This window comes from Danio rerio, chromosome 20 (genome assembly GCF_052040795.2).
Source record: "Danio rerio strain M-AB ecotype USA chromosome 20, GRCz13ab, whole genome shotgun sequence".
Classification (NCBI taxonomy): domain Eukaryota; kingdom Metazoa; phylum Chordata; class Actinopteri; order Cypriniformes; family Danionidae; genus Danio; species Danio rerio.
The window spans coordinates 25,703,773-25,728,593 of NC_141040.1; the positions used below are offsets into that span (position 1 = coordinate 25,703,773).

The following is a 24,821-nucleotide window of genomic DNA, read 5'->3' on the forward strand; positions in this document are numbered from 1 at the left end:
ATCTATTATCACTATACTTATGTATGGATTGTTTGTATATTGCATGTTTTATTGTCAATTGTGGTGCAAATGTTTGTTGGACCAAATTTGTAAGTCGTTGTGTCTGAATGTCTAAAAAACAGTAAAGAAAGTTTTTTTTTTTTTTTTTTTAAATGCAACTACATATTTCTATTTTAAGATGGAACACGACCTCCAAGATCTGTGGACCTAACTTTTTGCTGAAGAGCAAAGCACAGCAGGAGGGAATCTTCCTCTGTCATTTAAACATGCCTGAACAAGATGACCTGTTTGCCTGTTTGTGAGACACATGACATTCTGTTGTCTTATACTGTAGGTATGCACTTTCAAACAAGAAGCAAAGCAGGTCATGCTCTGATACACATAATCCCAGCTGCTCACCTTGAACCAGGCCAGACCAGACCTGCATTCAAGTACAAAAGCCAAGGATTTGAGAAAAGCCTAGTCAGGCCAACATAAAGGTTGCAGCAAAAAGTGCAAAGGAGGAAACAATAGAAAATAACTGCAGCATCTCCCATAATCAATACTGCTTGCTTACATTTGAGGCTGCTACACCAGCTTTTAACCCACCTCCACCCTCTTCATTAAGCACACTTTTGGTTTTAGTACCATCCCAACATAAAGGTCTCTGGAGAATCTTACCTAGAATACCTGGCTCAACAATTGTAATAAATAATCAACAATAAACAACATTTCATAAATAATAATAAACAAAAATTATGGCAGTTGATTCCACTGTGGCGACCCTGGATTAATAAATGGACTAAGTTGAAAAGAAAATAAATGAATTAATTAATTAACATAAATAAGATGAATGCCAAAATGTTCACTTTTGTTCTTTATTTTGTTTGTTTCTGGAACTGGGCATTTACATTCTTTAAAAACACTAGACATTTTGCAATGGCGGTTAATAAAGAATACATGCTAGTGCCAAGTCAGCTAGTGAAAAAGCTCACAAAAAAGTAGTTGTCATGCTTTATACACAAAAAGGAAAGGACAGACTAAAACTGAAATCATTGTTATTGAATTACTTTCTCTCTTATAAGCCATGTAATGTATCCAGCCCAGACTCATGTTGTTTGGTACTATTCAGATACATATCTTTCATGTGCTTGATGCTTGTTGTACCGATCACCAAAACCGGCGATCCACTGACCTAAACCCAAATGTGTTGAATTGGTTTGTTCATTCAATAGTTTTAGAGCAGGGGTCTCAAACTAAAATTGGTGGGGGGCCATATCAGTGACTAAAAATTTATAGGAGTGCCGTTTTACCATTCTAGCACACGAAAAAGTGGAAACCTGATGTAATTGATGCACTCAGACATTCTTCCCCAGACTATCAAAACTCCTTTATATTTCTTGTTGTACATATTGAAGGGGTAGCTTAAATTGCGATTAAAATGCTACAATTAAATCATAGGCATAATAATAATACTTATTATGTCCCAATCAATTGTTGCCTAATCAAAAGTTTAACAGATAGCGCAAGTGAGCAGAAAGCAGTTTGGGTAACTTTATTGACTTTACTGGCAATTGTCCTTCTCAATATCACTCTTTTTTGTAAAACTACAAGAAAGAGGGGGAAAGTGTGTATATATTCACATTTACTTTAACATGTTTAATTTAGCCAGCAGTAAACTTTTACTATTGCACATTTTTTATCCAAATCTTAATATGCATTTTAAGAAAATCTATAATTGAGACCATTTGAATAGAATATTAGCAAAATGATCATATTTACACCACCAGCATAACGTGTAAGCCATGAAAAGGTGTTTGTACAGCAAAATACAGGTGGTATAAAACTGATTATAATCAAATGACCATTTAATATTTCCAAAAATGAGCTTTAGAAAAAATAGAGCACTTAGGGAAAAATATTTCAACGTTTAAATCAGCCACAGAAATAATCCTTAATCTTGAACGCACACAGAGAGAAACCGAAAGTAACTCGAATGAATAGTACAGTACTTTAAATGTCCAGTATGTGAGGGCTCAAAACCACAAGAGTATATGCGGCTGCACAACAATGATAGTGATTCAAAAACATATGTTTTGGCAGGCCGAATCTCATTATACTTTTGTCGTCAAATGTGGGCTGATGGAGAAGGGGGGGGTTGGGCGCAAATGGACCACGGGCCAGCAGTTTGAGACCCCTGTTTTAGAGTAACAAAGCACAGAGCACTCCTACAAAAGAGTATAATAAAAAAGAGGGAAGGCTCATCCTAAATTAATATACTAAAAATCAAACATGTTTGATAAAATCATGGTGGCCCTGATGTGTCTGTGCGCAAATCAGAAGGTTTAGGTTTTGATCCGTAAAACACTTGACCAGATTATCCACACACAAACATCGGGACAGACTGAGGTTCATGAGAGGATTATTCTTAGATTGTCTGTAAAATGAAGTCAGCCTAGAACTCCAGCAACATGAGTCCATCTTAAAGTGGTATTTCACCCAAAAATGACAATTTTGCCATGATTTTACTCATCCTCCTGTTGTATCAAAACTGTATAAGTTTGAACACAAACAAAGATATTCTATCTAAAGTACAGCTGTCAAAAGTATCGAGTTCGGTGCCAATCAGTACTGAAAAACAAAAAAAAGTAAATTTACCGCAAACATTTGAGCACTGTTGAGCACGTTTATAAACACTGATTAGCTATTGTGTTCATGTGCTCAACAGAAATGACTGTGACTGGCCGTGAAGGTCAGTAGTTCATCACTTTTTACCACTGTTCACTAAGTGCAAACACAGATACGGACACTGGAGCGTTTCAAAGCTGTTAAGATCAGTCGATCAATCAGCGGATCGCTCGTATTTCAGCTCATAGACAAACCACTGATCGACATGACTTTGAAATGTATTACTGACCCTGTACCTCTTTTTGTACTCGGTGAACAGCGGTGAATAGTGGTGCGTTAATAACCTTTGAGGCCAATCACAGTTATTTATGTTGAGCATGTGTACACAACAGCGAATCACAGTGCTTAAATGTTAGCAGCAAATGGATGTTTTTTTTTTTCAGTACTGATTGGTACCGAACTCGATACTTTTGACAACACTCATCTAAAGAATGTTGGAAATGATAATTGACTTCCATAAAACTTTTTGTTCCACACTATGGATGTCAATGGCTTTATTATTACATCTTCATGATTCAACAAAAGAAAGAAATTCATAAGCTTAGAAAAAAGGGTGATGAAATAAATGTTCATTTTTGGGTGAAACATCCCTTTAAGTGATGCCTGCAGCTTTTATTAAAGTTAAACAAAACCTCTGGATTGAATGGAAGAAACAATTCACTGTTTGCTTTATCAGCATTGTGCATCACTTCTAGTTAGGACACAGTATTAGCCCTGCTTTTCCCGTGCTGTTTGGAAAATTAGGAAAATAGGTCATTGCTTGTCATTGGCCAGAGAGCAAAGGGGTCGAAACACACAAGGGGATCACAAGACTTCACTCATGTTCATTTAATTACAAAAGGACTAAACCACATTGTGGAAGGAAGTAGATTAAACAAAAGCAGGATTTGACAAAAACATTGAACAGTCCTTTGGAAAACATGCAAACATGCTGGAGTCTTTTTAATGGCCAAGCATGCCAAAGCCCTCGTCCTTCAAAGTCCTAATTCAACAACTTGCATTGCAGATGCTCAGAAAATGGCCTTATTTTGGAGAACTAGAACAGCCGGTGCTGCTGACACTCCAGGGGACTCCAGCAATGAGCTCCACACAGCAACGATTCTGGGTCAGATGCAGCCTACTTCTGCCTCACCATTAGAAGTTTGAAGAAAGACACAGAACTTTTTCACACTTCCTGAGTATGAAGGAATTCAATAGGGCTGTGTGATTTGGGGAAAATATCTAATTGCAATTTTTTTGGAAAGATCTCGATTTAATTTGTGTTATAATTTTGTAGTCAAGCTTCAGCTCAATTATCTGTATCATAGCTTCTTACTGCTAAAATGCAGTGAGTAAAAAGCAAGTAAAAAGCAACTGTAAAGATACTTTAACATTTATTCAATTTTGTTTTAAATATTCAGAAATTAAACAGATTTTTCCTCTGGCGCAAACAGTAAGCTCAAATAAAATGACCTTACCTTTCTGTTAACAAGTTCAAATCAAATCAGGGAGATAATGTAGCTTATTAATAAAGCAAGGAAATAATTATTATAAGAACACAGAACATTCAGCAAACTAAAATGACTGATAAGAGGCAGATTGAAAAGTTCTGATAGGGCAGAATGAAAGTGTGCGCACTCAATTGGCTAGTAAGACTATCACACACATATGGCTGTCACGCATTTGCTCTAGGTTGGAGAAATAATTAACGCCGTTGCGATTCGATTTTGATTGATCGCACAGGCCTAGAATTCAGTGAAGGGGAAGTAAACATAAAACACGCAAAAAAAATCATAGTTAATTAGGGTTGGGTATCGTTTGGGGTTATTTCGATACGGGGCTAAATCGATAATTTTAAAATGGTACCGGTGCCAAAACGGTGCCTGAACTGATACTTTTGAGCCACAAAATTATGATGGATGACTAGAAATTTTTTTTATTTGACAAAATCTTTTTAAAAAATAATTTTAATAGAACAATATATTTAAAGTTTAAAGTAAAAATCAATTCAGGCGAGGCTGTCGCCTCACAGCAAGAAGGTCGATCGCTGGATCGAACCTCGGCTCAGTTGGCGTTTCTGTGTGGAGTTTGCATGTTCTCCCTGCCTTTGTGTGGGTTTCCTCTGGGTGCTCCGGTTTCCCCCGCAGTCCAAAGACATGTGGTACAGGTGAATTGGGTAGGGTAAATTGTCCGTAGTGAATGAGTGTGTGTGTGGATGTTTCCCGGAGATGGGTTGTGGCTGGAAGGGCATCCGCTGCGTAAAAACTTGCTGGATAAGTTGGCGGTTCATTCCGCTGTGCTGACCCCGGATTAATAAAGGGACTAAGCCGACAAGAAAATGAATGAATGAAAAAAATCAATTTATATTTTATATATTTGAATTACATTAATATATTTCCTTTGATCAATTTTTGGTTAGCATGAATTTACATTATGAATTTACATTAACTTACTACTAACCTGTGGAAAGGCTGTCATCAAAATACTCAACTCCTTTTTTCTAGGGTTAGGGCTTGTGACTATGTTTACATGGTTATCAGTGATCTAGTGATTAATCTGAATAAGACAATAACATGATGAAGGTGTTTATATGAGTTGCTTTTTGAATGTTCCTTTCATGATCCCGTCTTACATGTTATAGTACATAGATCGATTAACATAATTGCGCCACCGCGCTATATCCATGTTTCCTCTAGAGTTTCATGTAATTTCAGGTATTTCATTTTAATTTTTCAACTTTAACTGCAGTTTCATTAACATTTAGAAACATTTCATTCATGCCTTCATGACAAACAGGTATTTGATGCGAGCATTAAGTAAGGACTGGTGGAAGAGTGCTCTTTTAATGGAATTTAATACCGCATGTTGAATGGAAAGAAAAAAATTCAGCATTTCGTGACGCAGGTGTCTGTGGTCTTTTAAGGTAATCAAAAATCACTTTTTACATGGTAGTCTAGACTCTTAATCAGAGTATTGAACTTAATCATATTAAAAATTGGAGTATTGGTGTCCATATACGTACTTATTGAAAGTGCCAGATGATGTCGCAAGCTTTCAGAGAAAGTGTGCATTCCTCTTCCTTTAAGTTGATTCCATGAGCCCTCAAATGTGTCATTATGCTTGGCGTGTTTTCCTCTTTTACACAACTTTTAAAAAGGATCTGCTTCACGTTGCTGTGTCAGAATTCTTGCTTGTAAAATACGCTTTAGAACACTTAGTTTAGGCAAATTTGATGAAGGTGATCATGTGTGTTGATCTGAAAAGAGTTGCTCCTGCTCACTGAATGCACTGTACAGCATACGTTGCGTGCGTTCGTTCCCTATGCAACTAGAACAAACGGCTGACATTGCCTGTCTGTATTCCACAAAGTTGTTTAGAATTAAATGTTCTGAGATGGTGTGACAACGTGTACATGTATGTGTGCCTTTGATACACCCCGTGATGCTTTTTACATCCTTGTCATAGCACCAGTGGCACCGAAATTAGGCACCGAAATTCATATGGTGATTCGGTCCGGTACATACCAGTTCCAAAGGTACCAGTGCTATAATGGCACCGGCTTTCAGTACCCAACCCTACATTTAATGAAACATGAAAGCCTGAGATGGAACCAACATGCAATCATGAGAGAAGAAATACTGTACTATTCATTCATTCATTCATTTTCTTTTCAGCTTAGTCTCTTTATTATTCCGGGGTCAGAATGAACTGCCAACTTATCAAGCACGTTTTTACGCAGCGGATGCCCTTCAAGCTGCAACCCATCTCTGGGAAAAACACTGTACCAATAGTCAACAATGTGTCTAGTAAAAATCCATTTAAATAACTTTAACTTATAATTATCAATAAACTTTTCCCAGGTTTCTAAACTAATATTTAAAATCCAGGCTCAGTGCTGCAAAACAAAAACTTAAAATATGTTGCTCCGGGTACATTTCATTGCACATTTCAGGTGACAAATCTACTAGATGGTGATGTGTTACCAATCTGAAATATGTTACTTAGGGTATGTTTTATAATCAATTGCAGATACATGCTCTTCCTATACATGTCCCCTAGAAGGCAGTGAATTAAACTCTTCCCCAAACCCAACCAATAGTGTAAAAAGCAAACATATGAGAAAAGTACACTGTGACCACAAAGTTTTACCTTAATTTTACATGGCTTTTATCACTTTTGTGTGACCTTGCTTCATCAGACTCTAACCCAAAAGCTCTGCGAAGTTAACAACCAAGAAAACTGGCCATGCTGGAAAAGTTGTCCATATGGAGATAGAAAGGTGAAGCAAACATAATCAATTACAAATAATAGACATTACGTATTTCGTTGGCTTTAATTGGTTTTGAAGCAATTGGTTTAATAAATTGCTTTTTCAATGTGAAGGCTTTTGGGTTTTCACTCTAGATACATTGTGTCCAAGAGGTTTAAATGAGGAGTTATTTTGGTCATATTTTGTTGTATTTGTTTGTTATATTGTGTTATATTTATTCTTTATTTTGTTATGTATTATTAGGATTTGTTTCTGTATTTTCGTTTTGAACATGTAAGTTGTATATAATTTATAAATGTGTATTTTTCTATATTTTGTTTTGAGATATTGTGTCAGATCATCAGATCCGGAAGTGTATAAAAAAAATAGAGCAACAGACTGTGATAAATACTGTCTAATGAAGAGCTGGTGTGCTCAAAACGTTATGCCTTGTATCAGCCTTTTTAATTTAATAAATTGGCATTTTTAGTGCTTTGGTGTTGCCGCCTTTTTGTTTATACATTTTTGCACTTTCTGCTGTTTGGCCGAGCACCCATTTAAAGTGATGTGCGTGCTTTTGTGCATTTTTAATTGGTTTTATGCAAAGGCCTGCATCAAAATACTTGTTTATTCATCAATATGTCCCTGTAAATCTAATTAGTTTAAAAATGAACATTTGCTACCATCATACTGCCTCATAGCTTTCATTTGAGCTAGAAACTAGAGTTGAAGTATGTTTTTTGTGGTTTTACAAAAATGTAGGTGGAAACATGTATTATAATAAGCCTGTGTTGAATATTCAATCTTTAGTTAGACTTTTAGAGGTTTAGAGGTTTATAGTTAGACTATAAACCTCTGAGACCCAGGAGCTTATACAACAATGGGCTCATTTGAAAATCTCATGAAAACATTTATTCTAATTCACAAAATATGAAAAGGCACAAGATGTTTGTGAATTCTAAGTGTTGTATATGAGTGTCAGCATGCACAAAGAATACAACTTCCTCTTTCCATGTCTTTATGAGAGTTTTCCTCATAATTTGTCCTTCAAAGCCTTTAAGACTGTTAAGCATCTCAATACTTTTGCATGTCACTGCATCAAGAAGAGCTCGATATAGATTTCATTAAAGAGGATTTTAGGAAATTATTTTTGTAATTATTTAATTTAATTTTAATCATTAAAAAAAAATTAATAAATAAATATATATAATTTAAATTGTTTATTTATTCATTAGTTTCCTTGGTAACTACATGACATAAAAAGCTTAATCTGAAAGACTGAAATAAATGTAGGCTAAAGAGAATTAATAAATTAAATTATATTTATTTAAAATAGAAATTATATAATAATATTTAAAAAAATAAACAAAATAACTGAATCTAAAATAAATAAAATTGTAAATATTAACAAACAGCTCTTTTAATTGTTATGAACCAAACACAGCCAAACACGGCCCATTACACTAAAATGAAGCTATGGCTTTATTCATTCATTCATTCATTCATTCATTCATTCATTTTTGTAGTCCATGCACACTATCAGCTTACGATGTGTGCAGTGAGTAAAAGCTAACAGACCTTATTTTTAAGATTGCAAACAGTCTACTTTTTCACTTCACCACACTTCCAGTAAGGAGACATAATGACAATTTATGAGTCCTCTTCAGACCCTTTGAGCCTCTCTCTCTAAAACGTCCCGTTATCACCCTTAGAAACCTCTAAATATTTTGAGTTCACCCCTGGCATAGCAGCACTAAACAGACACCTGGTGACACAAACATCTCCATATGGACTGCAATACTTCTGTCTACAGATCTCCAGAAAGCTTCTCACTACAAAGACATTTAAAAACGTTGTCTCTTTATCTATACACCACACACTATACACAGTCTCTCAGTCATTGTGTGTAATGATTTTGAATCTTCTTGGACACTTTTAAGGCTTTTAATAATTTTAATGCAATTTTTCTATGTGAAAATCGAATGGACGAGAATCCAGAGACTGACAATTCTACTTAGTCAATCAAGAAGAAAACAAACACAATGTAGTCACTGCAGAAAAGTAGCACAGTAAAAGTAAAACAAGTAAAAACATACTTGGGCGGGCCGACTAGGTATATTAACGGCTAAGTATATTTAGTGACACATTTTTTATTTATATTTATCTATTTTTATTTAATTTATCTATTATTATCATACCTTTACACTGGTAAAAAAAAAATCTGTAAAAAAAAACGAAAAATACTGGCAAAAAATTACCAGTACATTGTGAGTTTTTTTACGGAATTTCCTTCTTTTAAAAAAACTAAAAAATCCAGTAAATTTACAGTAAATCCTCAGTACAATTTACTTTTTAAAACTAATAAAAGTAAAACTTTTACTTTTACTTTTTTATACAGAAACTTCACTAAACTTTAAATAGAAACATAAATTTGTAAAAACACTTTACCCATAAAATTTTGCTAAAGTACATTACAATATCTTTATGAGGCTAATTTAGCTTTGCAAACATAGAACAACAAATGAAGCACAATGTACACAAAACAATTTATTTTTTTAACATTAAAAAATGTTAAGCCCAGCTGGGTCCCACCAGGGCTGATGGCTGAGCTGGGTCCGACCTGGGCTGATGGCTGGTGGGTCCCACATGGGCTAATATTAGCAAATTTAACCAGTCAGTGGGTGCACATGGCTCCTGATATTAGCATGAAAGAGAAATAGTGATTTTTTTTATTTATTTCAACAATATATTTTTTACTTTAACCCATTGAAAAGAAAAAGTTTAAAACAGATAATAATAAAAATACTGTTAAAAAGCTGATTATGTTTTGTTTGTGGCATAGTTAACTATTTATGTTCTGTGGGTAAAAGGTTTGTTTCAATCTGGCTACAACTACAAGTATATTTGTACAGGTGGGCACCACTCGGGCCAGCCCATGTGGAGCCCACGCGGGCCAGAACAGGTCCTTCATTCAGGTTAATCCTTTATGGCACAAATTCAACAAGTTTCTGGAAATATTCCTCAGAGATTTTGGGTCATATTGGCCTGTTATCCTTCTGGAAGTAGCTATCAGAAGATGGGTACTCTGTGGTCACTTTGGCAATCCCAGGTGGGTCCCACATGGGCCATCCCAGGTGAGTCCCACATTCCACATTGGCCATCCCGTCTAGGTGGATTCAGTGCACTGAATGCTTTGAGGTACGATTTACTTTATATTACATGTTTTATACATCAATGCTTTGGCAATATTGTACAAAATGCCAAGGCAATAAAGCAACCTAAACTTGGATGAGAGATAGAAAGAAGCAGATTTGACCTGTCAGTGGGTGCACATGGCTCCTGATATTAACTTGAAAGAGAAACAGTGATTTTTTTTTTCAACAATATATTTTTTTTACTTTAACCAATTGAAAAAAAAAGTTTAAAACAGATAATAATAAAAAAAACTGTTTAAAATCAAATTATGTTTTGTTTGTGGCATAGTTAACTATTTATGTTCTGTGGGTAAAAGGTGTGTTTCAATCTGGCTACAACTACAAGTATATTTCAAACCTGTAGGAAACACAGGTACTGATACAGAACAAAAATTGTGCTCAAGTAAAAGTACACATTTTAAAAGGTAAAGTAAGTAAAGTACAATTGCTGAGGAAAAAACTACTCAATTACAGTATTTTGAGTATTTGTAATCTGTTACTTTTCACCACTTCTGTTTTGATATTGCTAAAATGTCATGAAATTATTATTTTTAGTCATCGACTATTATGTTGAGCCTCATGCTACCAACCCACCATTACTCAGGCATTAATGCCTCTAATACCTGTTTGGCATCAATAAATTGCCCTTTTTATGTGTTGACATAAACAAATTACTAATAACTCAGTGTGTGAAAGGAGATGATTAAGAACATAGAACACTAAAACATAAGATTTTAAATTTTAAATTTAAAAACAGCAGATTGTAAAAAAAAAAAAACTAGCTATAGTAAAATCATATAACTGGAAGAGTTTGATATTACATTGAAAATCTGTTTAAACATTACATTACTACTTACTATTACTATGTATTACATTACATACTATTACATTGAAAATTTGATATGGGTAAAATTGACTCTACGGCAGTTCTACTGTTAACGCTCGTGATGTCCTTTCTTTAACTGGATTTTCCACAGCAATATCACTGCTTAAGCCCACCCACCATCAGCACACCTGGAGCATCAGCTGTTTTTTGGCTCCAGATCAAGCCACATCATGGAAACAGAGATGACAGTGCAGCGGGTAACAAAAGAACGTGTATAAACAACAGTATGTTAAAAACTGAAATTTGGCCTCTATGATGAAGGAGGAGGATGTGTGTTTTTTCAGACAGGATGATCATGGAATCTAACAAGCGCTCAGTCACCACAGAACAAAAGACTTAATTGAAGTCCTTTCTGTGGTTTTGACACAGGGACCTGAATGGAAGTGTGTGGCAAACATGGTGTCTGAGGGAGGTTTATCTTTAAAGATTTAGTCATAGTTCAGATTAAAGTAAGAAGAAAACTACACTGCTTTGCAATTCTCTGTGTTAACATTTCTTTTTAATGTGCAATGTGCCCTCCACTGAGATAAAGCAAGTCTGATATATAAACCATACAGTGAAGTAGATCAACATGGGTGGACCGAGTGGGATATAATGTAAATACCAGGTACCCAGACAGGTTAGGAAATCAGTTTATGTTGAAAAAGAAAACTTCACGTCGATCATACGTTAAAAAAGAACACTGTTTTGTTGTTTGTAAAAAAAATGGAGCACCAGCTAATCTAACAAAAACTTTCATGACATGTCAACATCAAAAACATGTTGAAGATGCAAAATCGATTTGATATCAATTGACTACCTTAACTGACCACATTACAAAACTACATCAAATTGACATCTAACAATGGCATCAAACAAAATGTATGCCCTGTAATTGTTTTTTGATGCCAATGTTAGAAGTCAGTTTGATGTCATTTTTATCAAGATGCATTGGACAGTCGTTCACTGACAATTAGAAGAAGCGCCCATTTCACTGTGATTAGGAGAATGAAAGTAAACTCTGTTTTTCTCTCTCTCACTGCGGCCCATTTGACCTGCTGGCGTGACTTTTCCTCTCCTCTCGCCTGTACAGTGATACTTCTGTATACAGACACGAGCGTGTGTCTGCAGAGTTTTCTCCTCCGCGTCTATCATGGATCAGCAGTGCTCGCCGCTGCCGTTTATCAGTGTCACTCATCTGTGAAGAGCACCAGCGTGTAAGAGCCAATCGCAGCCCTTTCTGTTGAGCGCGTGACCAATCAAAGGAGTGTAAGAACTTGCTAGAATGCAAGCAGTAAATTTATATTTGTTTATTTGCTATAAATGCTCGTGTTGCTTAAAGGTACAGTTTATATATCTTACTGCTTGTAGTTAAGGACAAAATTATATTAAAATAGTATCTAAATATAAATATATTTTTACATTTTAAAACAAGAATTGTTGTGCTGTTAGGAAAATATGAAACTGTGCATGTTAAGCATCGTCAATGCACCGTGACGCACCGAGATATCAAATTGAACCAAATCGATGGCATGATAATCGTAACCGAACCAAACCGTGAGACCAGTGTAGGTTCACCCCTCTAATTTTTATGTGTTTTTTGACATTAAGGTACCTGCTGGGTTGCCTCTATAAACTGATATACAGTAGTAAAGACATAACTAAAAGCTTCCAATGGTAACCCACAAAATGTTGCTAATTGCACTATAAACAAAATCAATTGATGTAATGTAATGTAATTAGCAGTATATAGAGCATTCATTGTGTATGGCCATGCATCCAAAGAACTTTACAATTGTGTGATGGGGTACATGTAATATAGTAAATCCAAATTTTACAATTTAATATAAAATAAAAAATATATATTAAAATAAAAAATTACCTCCATCAGTTTGTAAAGGTTAATAAACTTTACTGGGAAATATATTGTTGCCTTTAAATAAAATTGTATTGTTACTGTAGAAAAAAAAAACTAATATCATGCACACCTAATTCACAAAATAAATAATTGATTTGTATCCTGGTAATAAGTCATTTTAGTAAATGTGTACTAACTACAGTATATCTAGAAAACCAATTTTACTTGGTTTGGTTAGTTTTTAAGTTTCGCTTTGCTTTTCACTCAAAGCTATTGACTAACAGAGAATTAGGGTTTAATCTTATGATACTATTATGATAGCTGTGATGCTTACTCACTCAGTCAGTTTAAATCTAGATTAAAGACACATCTCTTTGCATTAGCATACACATAAAGCACAAATGCTTTTGAAATCCGAATCCTCTAAAGGACTGTTGGTCTGCATTAATTAGGGCAACCGGAACTGGGAACACTTCCCAAAAGACATTACAATTTGAACAGCATTTACACTCATGTTAGTCTGTTTTTAACTATACTAAGGTCTCCATAATCGTAAACCAGGCCGTATCCGGAGCAGATGCTGTAGTGGTCATGGAGGAGTGGAGAGCATGAGGCTGACTCCGAAAAGACCACAGTGATAGACGAGTCTTTGCACAGATCTTGAGGGCCAGCCTAAACACTTGCCAGTGACCTACACACACCAACAGCTTCTCCGTGATGGACGTCCATCGTTCTCCATCCTTCAGGCACCTAGACTGCAGCTCTGCACGAGAAGTTTGGCCAGAGGAAAAATGGTTACCTGGTTTCTCTCAAGGTTTTTTCCTTCACTTTTGTCAACTGGTGATGTTTGTTCCTCGCTAATGTCACCACTGGCTTGCTTGTTTTTTGGGACTTGTGGAGCTGCGGATTGATGGATTTGCTCTTTAGAGTTTGGACTTTCAGCAGTGAAAAATAAACCACAGTGAACTGAACTATACTAAACCTCAACTCTGAAAACTGGACTGACACTGTTTCAATTTACTAGAACTTCTATGTTAAGCTGCTGACACAATCTAGACTGTAAAAGCACTATAGAAATAAAGATGAATTGAATTAAATTGGACAGGCAGTCTTCAAAAGTTTTTGAAATCTACAAAAAAAAAAGTTCTGGAATAATCCAACGGGTGTGTGAATCATTTCTGAAAGATCTATCCCTACAAGAAAAAGTGCATCTGACACAATAATCTCACCGTGGAAGGAATGCTAACACACAGTAATTTTACAACTGAGGTGTCGCCAGCAGGCTGTCTGTGTTAATCATACCTGTGTAATAAACATGTTTCTATCCTCTGCCCCCATTCCCAGCCTCTTCCCATCCTAAACACTCATGAAGGGGGCCAGAAAACCCTCAGCCACACTTCACCTCCTTAAAGAGCAGTGAGGGAGGATGACGCTTTGGTTTGTTTTGGCCGTTGGCCTTGTTTTATCTGTCCAGCCGCAGCAGTGTGGGGGCAGAAGCAGCACCATGTCTATATGCCTCCCTACAGTTATATTGTAACTCTCAGATTACAGCACAAGGCAACATCAACGCTGTAGAGAGAGCAAAAACCACCACTAAAACCACAGGCCCAAACATAGACACTGCTGGACATCCCTGCAACAAATCAAACTATGGGATCACTGCTTTCAGGAGGTCAAACAGCGGGAAACTATCAAGCAAGACAATCTGGTTGCTGTAAACAACAGCACTTGTACAATTGCAGAGCTCAACAAGTTTTAATTTACACCAAGTCTTGGCCCAACTTTCCATAAGAGGCAAGGATATGGCAGCAATTACTTTTTTTTAAAAAAGTGCACGTTTCTTAAGGGTGTGAGGCACTTGGTTTAATGTTACTAAAATATTTACTTTACCAGGAAGCCACAGAATTCTGAGAATTGCTGAGTTATAGAAAGGATATGAAAACGGCATTTCAGTGTTGACCACCTGGCTACACCCAGTCTATGTAAGAAATCAGCGTAAATAGAACTCAACGACAAGTGCTATAAGCTGCAGCTCTGAAACCACTCAACTTTATAGATGATAACGTCAACAATAAATCCAGAATAATGGATTTAAGCATCTGACAGGATCGCAGAACAAAAACCAACATTGGCTCATTATGAAAACTTAGCCCTATATACATTTCTGAAGATGGCCAAGTATGTAGCCAGAGGAATGTATGGCTGCATTTAGTCTTTAAATCGAATATTACGGGGCAGTATGACACCTTTCCTTTCGTGCTTACCAGTGAAGCGCTTACCTCCGTATGGATGACTGCCCCATGTTACTAGTTTGTTCAGTAGCTTGTCGCGTATGCCGGCCGACTTGAGGCGCAGAGAGGTGTTGATTGTGAGGACAGGTTTTTTTTTTTGTTTTGATTTTTTTGGGGGGAAATTGTGGTTGGGTTTAGGAAAGTGGGTGGGCGGGTCAATCAGTGCTTTTAAAAACATTATTGCTTGGGTTTGGGGAAGGAGGAGGATGGGTCAGTCAATCACTCATTCATTTAGTCAGTCTCTCAACAATGGCTTCTGGTGGATTTACGCAAATGGCACTTGTAGATCTGATAAATTTCAGATCTAAAAACAGCAGATACGCGAAAACAAAAACTGCTAAACAATGTAGCTCCCGGGAAGCATTTGGTGCTTTTCAGAAATGTATATAGGCCTAGGTTTTCTGAATGAGCCTGGGTTGACAAAAACAAGGTAGATTTTTGCTGCATTTTGTGATCCCTTTATATCTGCTTTTATGTACAATGCATTTTGGGTCATTTACAGAGAAGACATATTACCAATGTAGATCTGATAAATCTAATGTTTTAATCTGTCTGTTTTGTCCACTTTCATCATTTATTTGGAGAGGAGGGTCTATTGAGAGGGTGTACATTTGGGATTATTTGGATCTTTTAATCTATCAGTGGAGAATAAGCTTCCACAAAATTTACTAAAGGAGACGATGGAAAATGATACAGAGAGCAAAAGCTTTGGATTATTCTGTGATAGCCACAAACCTATTCTAGTAAACAGAACACTATTGTTGTTGTTGTTGTTTTTAAATCCCGCCTGGCCAGTGCTCTTCAGCTACATATCTAGAGATATCTAGAGAACTGCTGAAGCAGGCAGAAATTAAAGAAATAATTAACTCAAAAGTTGTGATTTTGTTGAATAAGGTCATTATTTTTGTTTATGTGTGCACAAAAGTATTTTCATAGATTGATAATATTGTGATTGAACCACTGAAGACATTTGGTCTGTTTTGAGTATGTTTTTTTTCCTTGTAGTTTTTTTCAATCGTAGACAAATCTTAGATGATTGTGTAAAAGCTGAAGAGATTTTAGACCTTGGCTGCATTCGAAACTGCCTACTACTCAGTAGGAAGAGTATTTGATTTTTAATGTACTACTCGGCCATCAGAAAAGTATGTTCTATACAGTATAAATGAGAGCATGGTCGGCGCCAGTAGTGTAGAGGTTAGTGTGTTGACACATGCACTGTGGTGCTCCTGGCTGCCTGAGTTCGATTCCGCTTCGAGGTCCTATGCCGATCCTTCCCCTCTCTCTGCTCCCCATGCTTGAAAGAATAATATAGTATAGTATGTTATACTAGTATAGTATGGATTTCGGACGCAGCCAATGTTTTCTTTGGTATAGTGTCATTTGTTATCTAATTGACAAAAATGCATCTTGGTGTCAGAAATTAAATAGGGGCTTACATTAGTTGCAGTCTGAATGAGCTAACTAGCAATTTTAACTAACAATTTTATTTTCACACCATTCAAATGTCAGACGTTTGTAAAAAAAAAATCAATACTTCAGATTGTGTTGTGGCATTATGGAATTCAGATGCAAATGCCAGCCATTTACATTTCTGAATAGGCATCATAACACAAAGTATTCCAATGCAAAGGCTACAAAATTATAGAGAACATCTATTTACTTTGTACCTTGTAATTGTATTTTTGGTATATAAGCATAATGCACTGACATGTACAACCCTCAAACCTGATATAAATAGATGTGATACAATCACTATGAATATTAACCTGAATTTAATCTGTTTTTTTTTTTTGTAAAGTTATATCCAATTGAATATTGTTCTTGTTGTGTAGTAATCAATACTGCAAATGCTGGTGTTTGAACTCAGCTTGTATTGAACACAGTGCTATTGTTTCTCATATTGCTTTTATTGTTGAATTGGACACACTTTCTTTCACGTTTCAACAAGTGTTAATAAAACACCAACCAACCATCCAGGTTCTCAATATCGTGGGAGTAAAGTTGTGGAATGCACCAGCAACCCTCAGTGAATTAAGAAAACGGCAACCATTCAAAGGCACCCTGAGGATGACCTGCTCCTTGACCCTGGGGGAATAAAGAAGGTCAAGGGGCCTCCAAAAAGAGAAAGACCTCGTGGTTTTGAGGCTGTGAGGAAAGGCCACAGATTTTACCTCAGCAACACTTCTCAGTGCCAGATAGTAGAAAAAAAAAAATTAGAGAAAACATGAAAATTCCGTAATTTTTGACTCTTCCTTGTGTCACTTCAACCAAACTTTTCTTTGGAATGAAAAACATGACTTTGTCTAAGACATAATAAAGCTATTATATAATAAAACGCAATGGTTCAGTGTTGTTTTCATCCTAAAACAGATTCTTCAAGTTCTTTTGTGTTCTGATGAATAAAGACATTCGTATAACATTTAAGATTACAAAAATATGATGACTTCATTGCAATTTTTAATTAACTATTCTTTAAATTCAATAGCCTTAAATATTGTAAGTGACTCTACATAAAATTTTCCTGCCCCAATGGTATGAAAAAGCAATTTACAGGACCTCAAAGAGGAGTCAGAGATCTCTCAGGTTGGTTTAATCCTACACTAACCAACCATGAAGAGCATGTAACATCCTAATGGGTGCAAAGTAGCCTTTAAGGGCAAAAGCATTGAGAAGCATGAAAGAAAAACACAGAGAATGAAAGTGAAGCTAAGAAGAGATCACAAGTAATTACAGTCCCCATACTATTCACATAATCTTCTTTGAGCTAAGATGAAGGACAGCTTGGGGATACAAACAGAAACAGAATTATACCTGACCGAGTGACAAAAAGACAATGAGAGCTCATATTTCAAACAAATGCAAGTCATTTCCATTTTGGCGTAGCTGACAACAGAACAGACAAATCCCAGCCAACACGTTGTACACGTTGAAACATATGACACAAACATTTCTTTCTGTTTATGAAACATATTGTGTACGTATGTATAATATGCCATGCCAGTAGTTGACAATGTCACTGAGTAAAGAATCATTATGCATTCATCTCAAACAATAATGTGCTCCATTGTTGTTTTGGTCGTCAAGTCGCATATGCCAATAGACTGAACACATAATGTCAATCCAGGCTCTTTCTGAAACGTACCACAATATACATTTTTAGAGAGTGCCAAATACATCCAGGTGCTATGTTTTTTTTTCAGTTTTAATTTTTACGAATCCACCACAGGTCACTGTGTTCTCTTTTTGAGATTGTATTTTATTCGCAAGTGCCATTCGTACCTGCTCTTCTTACGTAAATCCACTAGAGGTTGCTGGTGATTGACTGACTGACTGACTGAATGACTAACTGAGTAATCGACTAATCCGCCTACCCACTTCCCTAAACCCAACCGACAGTTTTTTCAAAATCAATACAGAAAAAAAGCCCTCATCTGATTTTTACCACATTTTCAGATTTTACCACATTCTCATCCAGTTATTTACTTGTTTATTTCATTTTTTGGCTGTTTTTGTCTTTCTGGAACCACTCTTCGCCAGACTTGAATCCTGTCATCACGGTCAACTCCTTTCTGTGTCTCAAGTTTGCTGGAAGTAATATGGAAGTAAGTGGTCAGCTGGTAGCTAGTAGCACCCCTGCCATCTCACGAGAAATTGACTATGCCAAAATTCACCACAGAGTGAAATGTAAGTGTAGCGGGAAGAACGATCGCTAGAATATAGTTAAGTGGTTTTTGAAAATAGCTTAACGTTGGAAATGCAGGTGTTGAAAAGTCCAAATCAGCAGATAATTCACAGATTGTGCATATGCGTGCATGTATTGCTAAGCAAGTAACCAAAATCATTGCAATATGTATCTTTATAGAGTTTTTCAGGTATTCATTAGGGATGTAGCATGCTAACGCATACATTTAATTCAGCTAAACGGTTGTCTTATAACTAATATGTTTGTCTGTTAAGATATTTGGCACAGATGTTATGTATATGATGCATATAACCCTTTATTTAAACATAATCGGATGGTGACAGTGCAACTAGCGCATGCGCACTGAGTTGTCTATGATTAACCTGAAAGCACGAGCCCCGTGTTCACGTGAACTGGGCATGAACAGCACTAGCCATTCCCTGTTTATGCCCTGCTGGTGAAACTTCAATCAATATAATCCTCTAATTCACTTTGAGGAAAGCCGTAACACTATTTTGCTTGTATTTATATTTCATAGTTATAAATATGTTGGCGAAGCAGTGGTGCAGTAGGTAGTGCTGTCGCCTCACAGCAAGAAGGTCGCTGGTTCGATCCTCGGCTCAGTTGGCATTTCTGTGTGGAGTTTGCATGTTCTCCCTGCCTTCGCGTGGGTTTCCTCTGGGTGCTCCAGTTTCCCCCACAGTCCAAATACATGCGGTACAGGTGAATTGGGTAGGCTAAATTGTCCGTAGTGTATGAGTGTGTATGCGAATGTGTGTGTGGATGTTTCCCAGAGATGGGTTGCGGCTGGAAGGGCATCCGCTGTGTAAAAACTTGCTGGATAAGTTTGCGATTCATTCCGCTGTGGCGACCCCGGATTAATAAAGGGACTAAGCCGACAAGGAAATGAATGAATGAATGAAATATGTTTGCTTCAGTTCATTTACATATAATTCATATCAAGCATCTCTCTGTATATTTATATATAGTCTTTGTTTGAATTAATTTTAAAACCACCATCTCAAGTTGATGCAAATCAATAAAAGAAGATTTGGACCATTCTCTAAAGTGAGACTGTTGTCTTGACCAGCAACCTGTGACCAAAGGAACTAGTATTTAAAGAAATAGAATTTACAGGTATGTTTTCAGAATGGGCTCATGCTGCATAGTGTGCACAAATATAATGATCAACATTTTCACAAAACGATGCTTACACAAATACAATAATGGAATCATTTTCCAAAGCATGCACTTTAAAACTATTCTCAGGCCCCAGTAATGCTGTTGTTCTGCAAATGAACAGCCAAAATGGATAAATGTTTTTCTGTGTTTAGTTGACAATGGAGTCATGTAAACGTAGCCTCAGATTCGAAATCGCTGAAGTTGTGTTGATGCAGCATAATTGGTGTAGAACGCAGCAAACAGAAGTGGCGTAGTGACAAGCAGGGCCTCAGGAAATAAATGATGCAAACTGAAGCCATTGTCTGATCCAAGTCAACCACACCACTCGGAGAATAGGACATTCAAACGGCCACACAGGCCCATTGTTATGGCCAAGTTGTACGGGGTCTTATCTCACAAGGTCTGGCTGGAAACCGAAAGCCTCCTAGAGCATTGCCATGCAGCGATCTCTCTCAAACCCCATTAAAGAAGTGCTTACCCAACACTGTAAAACACAACAGAACCTCAAGTTGAATCCATTTATACTCTTGACACTGAAGTTTGGATTGAAAGGCAATTAAAGGCACAAATTTGGTGGTTTAATCCATACCATTGAATTTAGTGAAATGGCAGCTAAATGTCTTTCAAAGGGATTTTGATTATCTACTACATCTTCTGAAGAACTTGCATTTCTAATAATGTTACAGTTTCTTTGATAATCATCATAGTTATTAAATGTAAAAACATGATTAATGGGAGTAAAGGGAACTACAGTGCTGAAAAATGACGCCTCATTCACACATGGTGTCACCTTTAACACTTCTCATTTAATTTGAATGTAATGATGTCAAGCATTGCCAAATTAAACTGTGCGTTTATTGAGTCACGCTGAACAATGTTTAACTTTTACAGCACCAACAGAGACATCAGTCAATCAGATCCCTTTATACAAATATATTAGTGTAGATGCTAGCTAATCTATACTAATATATTGCGCAACATAATGGTACATTAAAATGGAACAGCTTATTATTGTAGGTTGTAATCACCTGGGGCCTCATGTACAAAGACTTGCGTGGAAATCTTACTAAAACATTGCGTACGCACAAAGCTGTAAATGTGCGTACGCAGAAAAAATTTCAGATGTATGAAACACTGCGTACGCCGAATCTCACGCATATTCTTTTGTACATCCGAATGAACGTGAAACTGAGCGCAACATGCACGAGCGCAAAACCCCTCCCTGCCTCCTCCCCCGTATGAATATGCTAATGACTATGCTAATGGAAAAACCCAACGAAATAGCAAAGGCAAAATCAAACAAAAAGAGAAACTTTGAACAGAATGTGAATTGGAGGTGCTGCTTTCGGAGGTAGAACGGAGAAAAGCGGTGTTATTTGCAAGTTTGTTCTCCGGAATTAACAACAAAAGAAAAAAATAGAGTGGGAGTTTAGCTGATACGGTTAACACAGTTGGGTCTGAACATCGCACTGAGTGCATTTAAAAAAGAAATAGTGTGGTTTATATCTGCAAAATGTTGAGGTTCCCTTAGCAGTCTCAGTGGCGCACCTCATAAGAAGCAAATGATCATGTACTGACACGTTCGAGCACAAACTCGGTTCGAATCCAGCGTCTGATGAATTCTTTCTTCTTTTTTTCCCGCTACATATCAGATTTTGCCCACTATTTATCACGAGAAAGACAAGTAGGAATCATTAATAAGTTTGTGCATCATATTTTATTTGCACATTTATTGAATGGAAATGTTTCTGATTCACGCATGCAAATTTATCTTCAGATAGTGTCTTTATAGCAATGTGCGTGCAGTAGATAGCTCAGATTACATTGGGAAAACAGGCGACCGCTGCAAATTGTGCTTTAATGTTTAGCTGGTCAACTGTATGGTATGGAAATCTTACATACCTACTATATGAACCCGTCTCATACAGCTGCCATTGCAAGGCTCAGACACTTTGTAGAGAGGAATTTAACACAACTGCCTCTAGGAGTCGCCAATGGAAATAAAACAGACACGCACAAAAAATGTGCGTACGCCTGCCAGAAAGCTGCCGTGAACCTGCGCACATTCCCACGTTCAGTTCATTGTTAGTAAATCCAAACGTGAGCGATTCTGAGCGTGAAACCTGGCGTACGCAAAGTTTTTGTGCGTACGCAGCGTTGATACATGAGGCCCCTGGGGCCTCATGTACGAAGACTTGCGTGGAAATCTTACTAAAAAATTGCGTACGCACAAAGCTGTAAATGTGCGTACGCAGAAAAAAATTCAGATGTATGAAACACTGCGTACGCCAAATCTCACGCATATTCTTTTGTACATCTGAATGAACGTGAAACTGAGCGCAACATGCACAAGCACAAAACCCCTCCCTGCCTCCTCCCCCGTATGAATATGCTAATGACTATGCTAATGGCAAAACCCAACGAAAAAGCAATGTCAAAAGCAAGCAAAAAGAGAAACTTTGAACAGAATGTGAATTGGAGGAGCTGCTTTCGGAGGTAGACCGGAGAAAAGCGGTGTTATTTGCAAGTTTGTTCTCCGGAATTAACAACAAAAGAAAAAAATAGAGTGGGAGAGTTTAGCTGGTACGGTTAACACAGTTGGGTCTGAACATCGCACTGAGTGCATTTAAAAAAGAAATAGTGTGGTTTATATCTGTAAAATGTTGCAGTACTCTTAACAGTTTCAGTGGCGCAGCTCATAAGAAGCATGTGATCATGTACTGACACGTTCTAGCATAAACTCGGCTCGAATCCAGCGTCTGATGAACTCTTTCTTGTTTTTTCCCCCGCTACATATCAGATTTTGCCAACTATTTATCACGAGAAAGACAAGTAGGAATCAACAATAAGTTTGTGCATCATATTTTATTTGCACATTTATTGAATGGAAATGTTTCTGATTCACGCATGCAAATTCATCTTCAGATAGTGTCTTTATAGCAATGTGCGTGCGGTAGATCGCTCAGATTACATTGGGAAAACAGGCGACTGCTGCAAATTGTGCTTTAATGTTTAGCTGGTCAAATGAATGGTATGGAAACCTTATATACCTGCTGAACCCGTCTCATACAGCTGCCATTGCAAGGCTCAGACACTTTGTAGAGAGGAATTTAACACAACTGCCTCTAGGAGTCGCCAATGGAAATAAAACAGACACGCACAAAAAATGTGCGTACGCCTGCCAGAAAGCTGCGCACATTCCCACGTTCAGTTCATTGTTAGTAAATCCAAACGTGAGCGATTCTGAGCGTGAAACCTGGCGTACGCAAAGTTTTTGTGCGTACGCAGCGTTGATACATGAGGCCCCTGGTGTTTTATGTTCAATTTTTATATACATACACTGTAAACATTTGCTGTAAAATTGACAGCATTACTGGCAATTTTTGTTTGGTTGTTAATTAACAGTGTGCTTGTAAATTTTGTCAGTAACACTGTAAAAATCACTAGTAATACTGTAAACATTGCCAGTAATACTGTAAAATTTACAAGAGCACTGTAAATGAACAATTACAATTGTGCTGTAGTATTACAGCAAATGTAATAGTTCATTTACAGTGCACTTGTAACCCTGCATATATATATATATATATATATATATATATATATATATATATATATATATGGATCACAGAATAACGAATATAACGGATCACGGAATAAATCACAACCCACAGTTCAGAACACATGTGACCCGCAGATTAATAACTTTTCTTAACATTTTAATAACTTGTAGGTTAAATGAACATTTATAACAATTGCAAAGAAATTGCCTCCTACGTCATTCAAATCACATATATGAAAGCATTTTGGCTTCCCTGTAAAATAGAATGATGGCAGAAAAGATTGTGGTGGGACCTAAATGCTTTGTTAGGTTATTAATTAAAGGTGTTTTCTGTCACTGTTTGTTTAGCCCACATTAATGCATTCAGTGTAAAACTGCACAATTAAACATTAAGGGCCCTATATCATACACCCGGCGCAATGCGGTGCAAGGCAAATGTTATTTGCTAGTTTTAGCTTGACGCAAGTGTCGTTTTGCTGTTTTGCACTACGTTGTTTAAATAGCAAATGCATTTGCGCTCATATGTGCGCCCATAGGCATTCTGATCTAAAAAGGAAGGCGTTCTGAGGCGCACTGCTGGCGCGTTGCTATTTTAAGAAACTATAATAGATTTTTCATTAGACCAAAACAAACCCGGTCTAAACTCCAGCGCAGAGTTGTGCGTCGCTTACACACTGCTTAATAGCCTACACACAAGATGTAGAGTAATACGCAAATATCTTTACATATGAAAAAAATTAAATATTAAGGATAAATATATAGGATATAATAAGAATATATATAGGATATAAATATAAAGAATTCAATAATTACAAAACATATTTTTTCTAGCCTACATAAATATGAAAAGTCACTGCTTTTATGTCTTCTTCATCTCTGGAGGCTTTTTCAGTTCATTCATAATTATTTGCTTTTGTATAGTTATTATTAGCAGTATTATTTATTATATCCATATTTATATTTGTTTTATTAAAAATGGGAGAGAATGGGAGATGACACTCTGATTGGTTTATTCTCAAAACACACTTATAACTCATTAAAGAGTTTAAACAACAGTTTAATATGCATGCAAGGTCAAAAAACACTTTCATGGTCTTATAATCTGCATTTATTTTTACCTAATTATCCCAGCGACTCCTATATGAATCGTCCAGTGATTCATTTGTTCCCAAACCCCTCCTTAGCGCGAAGCTAATCTGCGCTGATTGGACCAATGACAGCCTGTTGCGATTGGTCGACTGCCTTCAGTCAGAGAGTGAAATGCCAAACAGCTAATCAGCAATATAAAAGTA

The 24,821-nt window shown here is 36.7% G+C and overlaps 1 protein-coding gene and 1 long non-coding RNA gene across 18 annotated transcripts in view; one reads left to right on the forward strand and one right to left on the reverse strand.

The window, feature by feature from the left end:
* daam1b (dishevelled associated activator of morphogenesis 1b) overlaps nt 1-24,821 on the reverse strand; it is a 186,042-nt gene that overhangs the window by 150,988 nt on the left and 10,233 nt on the right. The gene's annotated exons all lie outside the window — the stretch shown is intronic.
* LOC147839149 (uncharacterized) lies at nt 15,217-20,840 on the forward strand. The gene is made up of 3 exons (XR_015518324.1): nt 15,217-15,341; nt 16,457-18,103; nt 18,188-20,840. It is a non-coding gene; the product is annotated as an uncharacterized LOC147839149 (long non-coding RNA).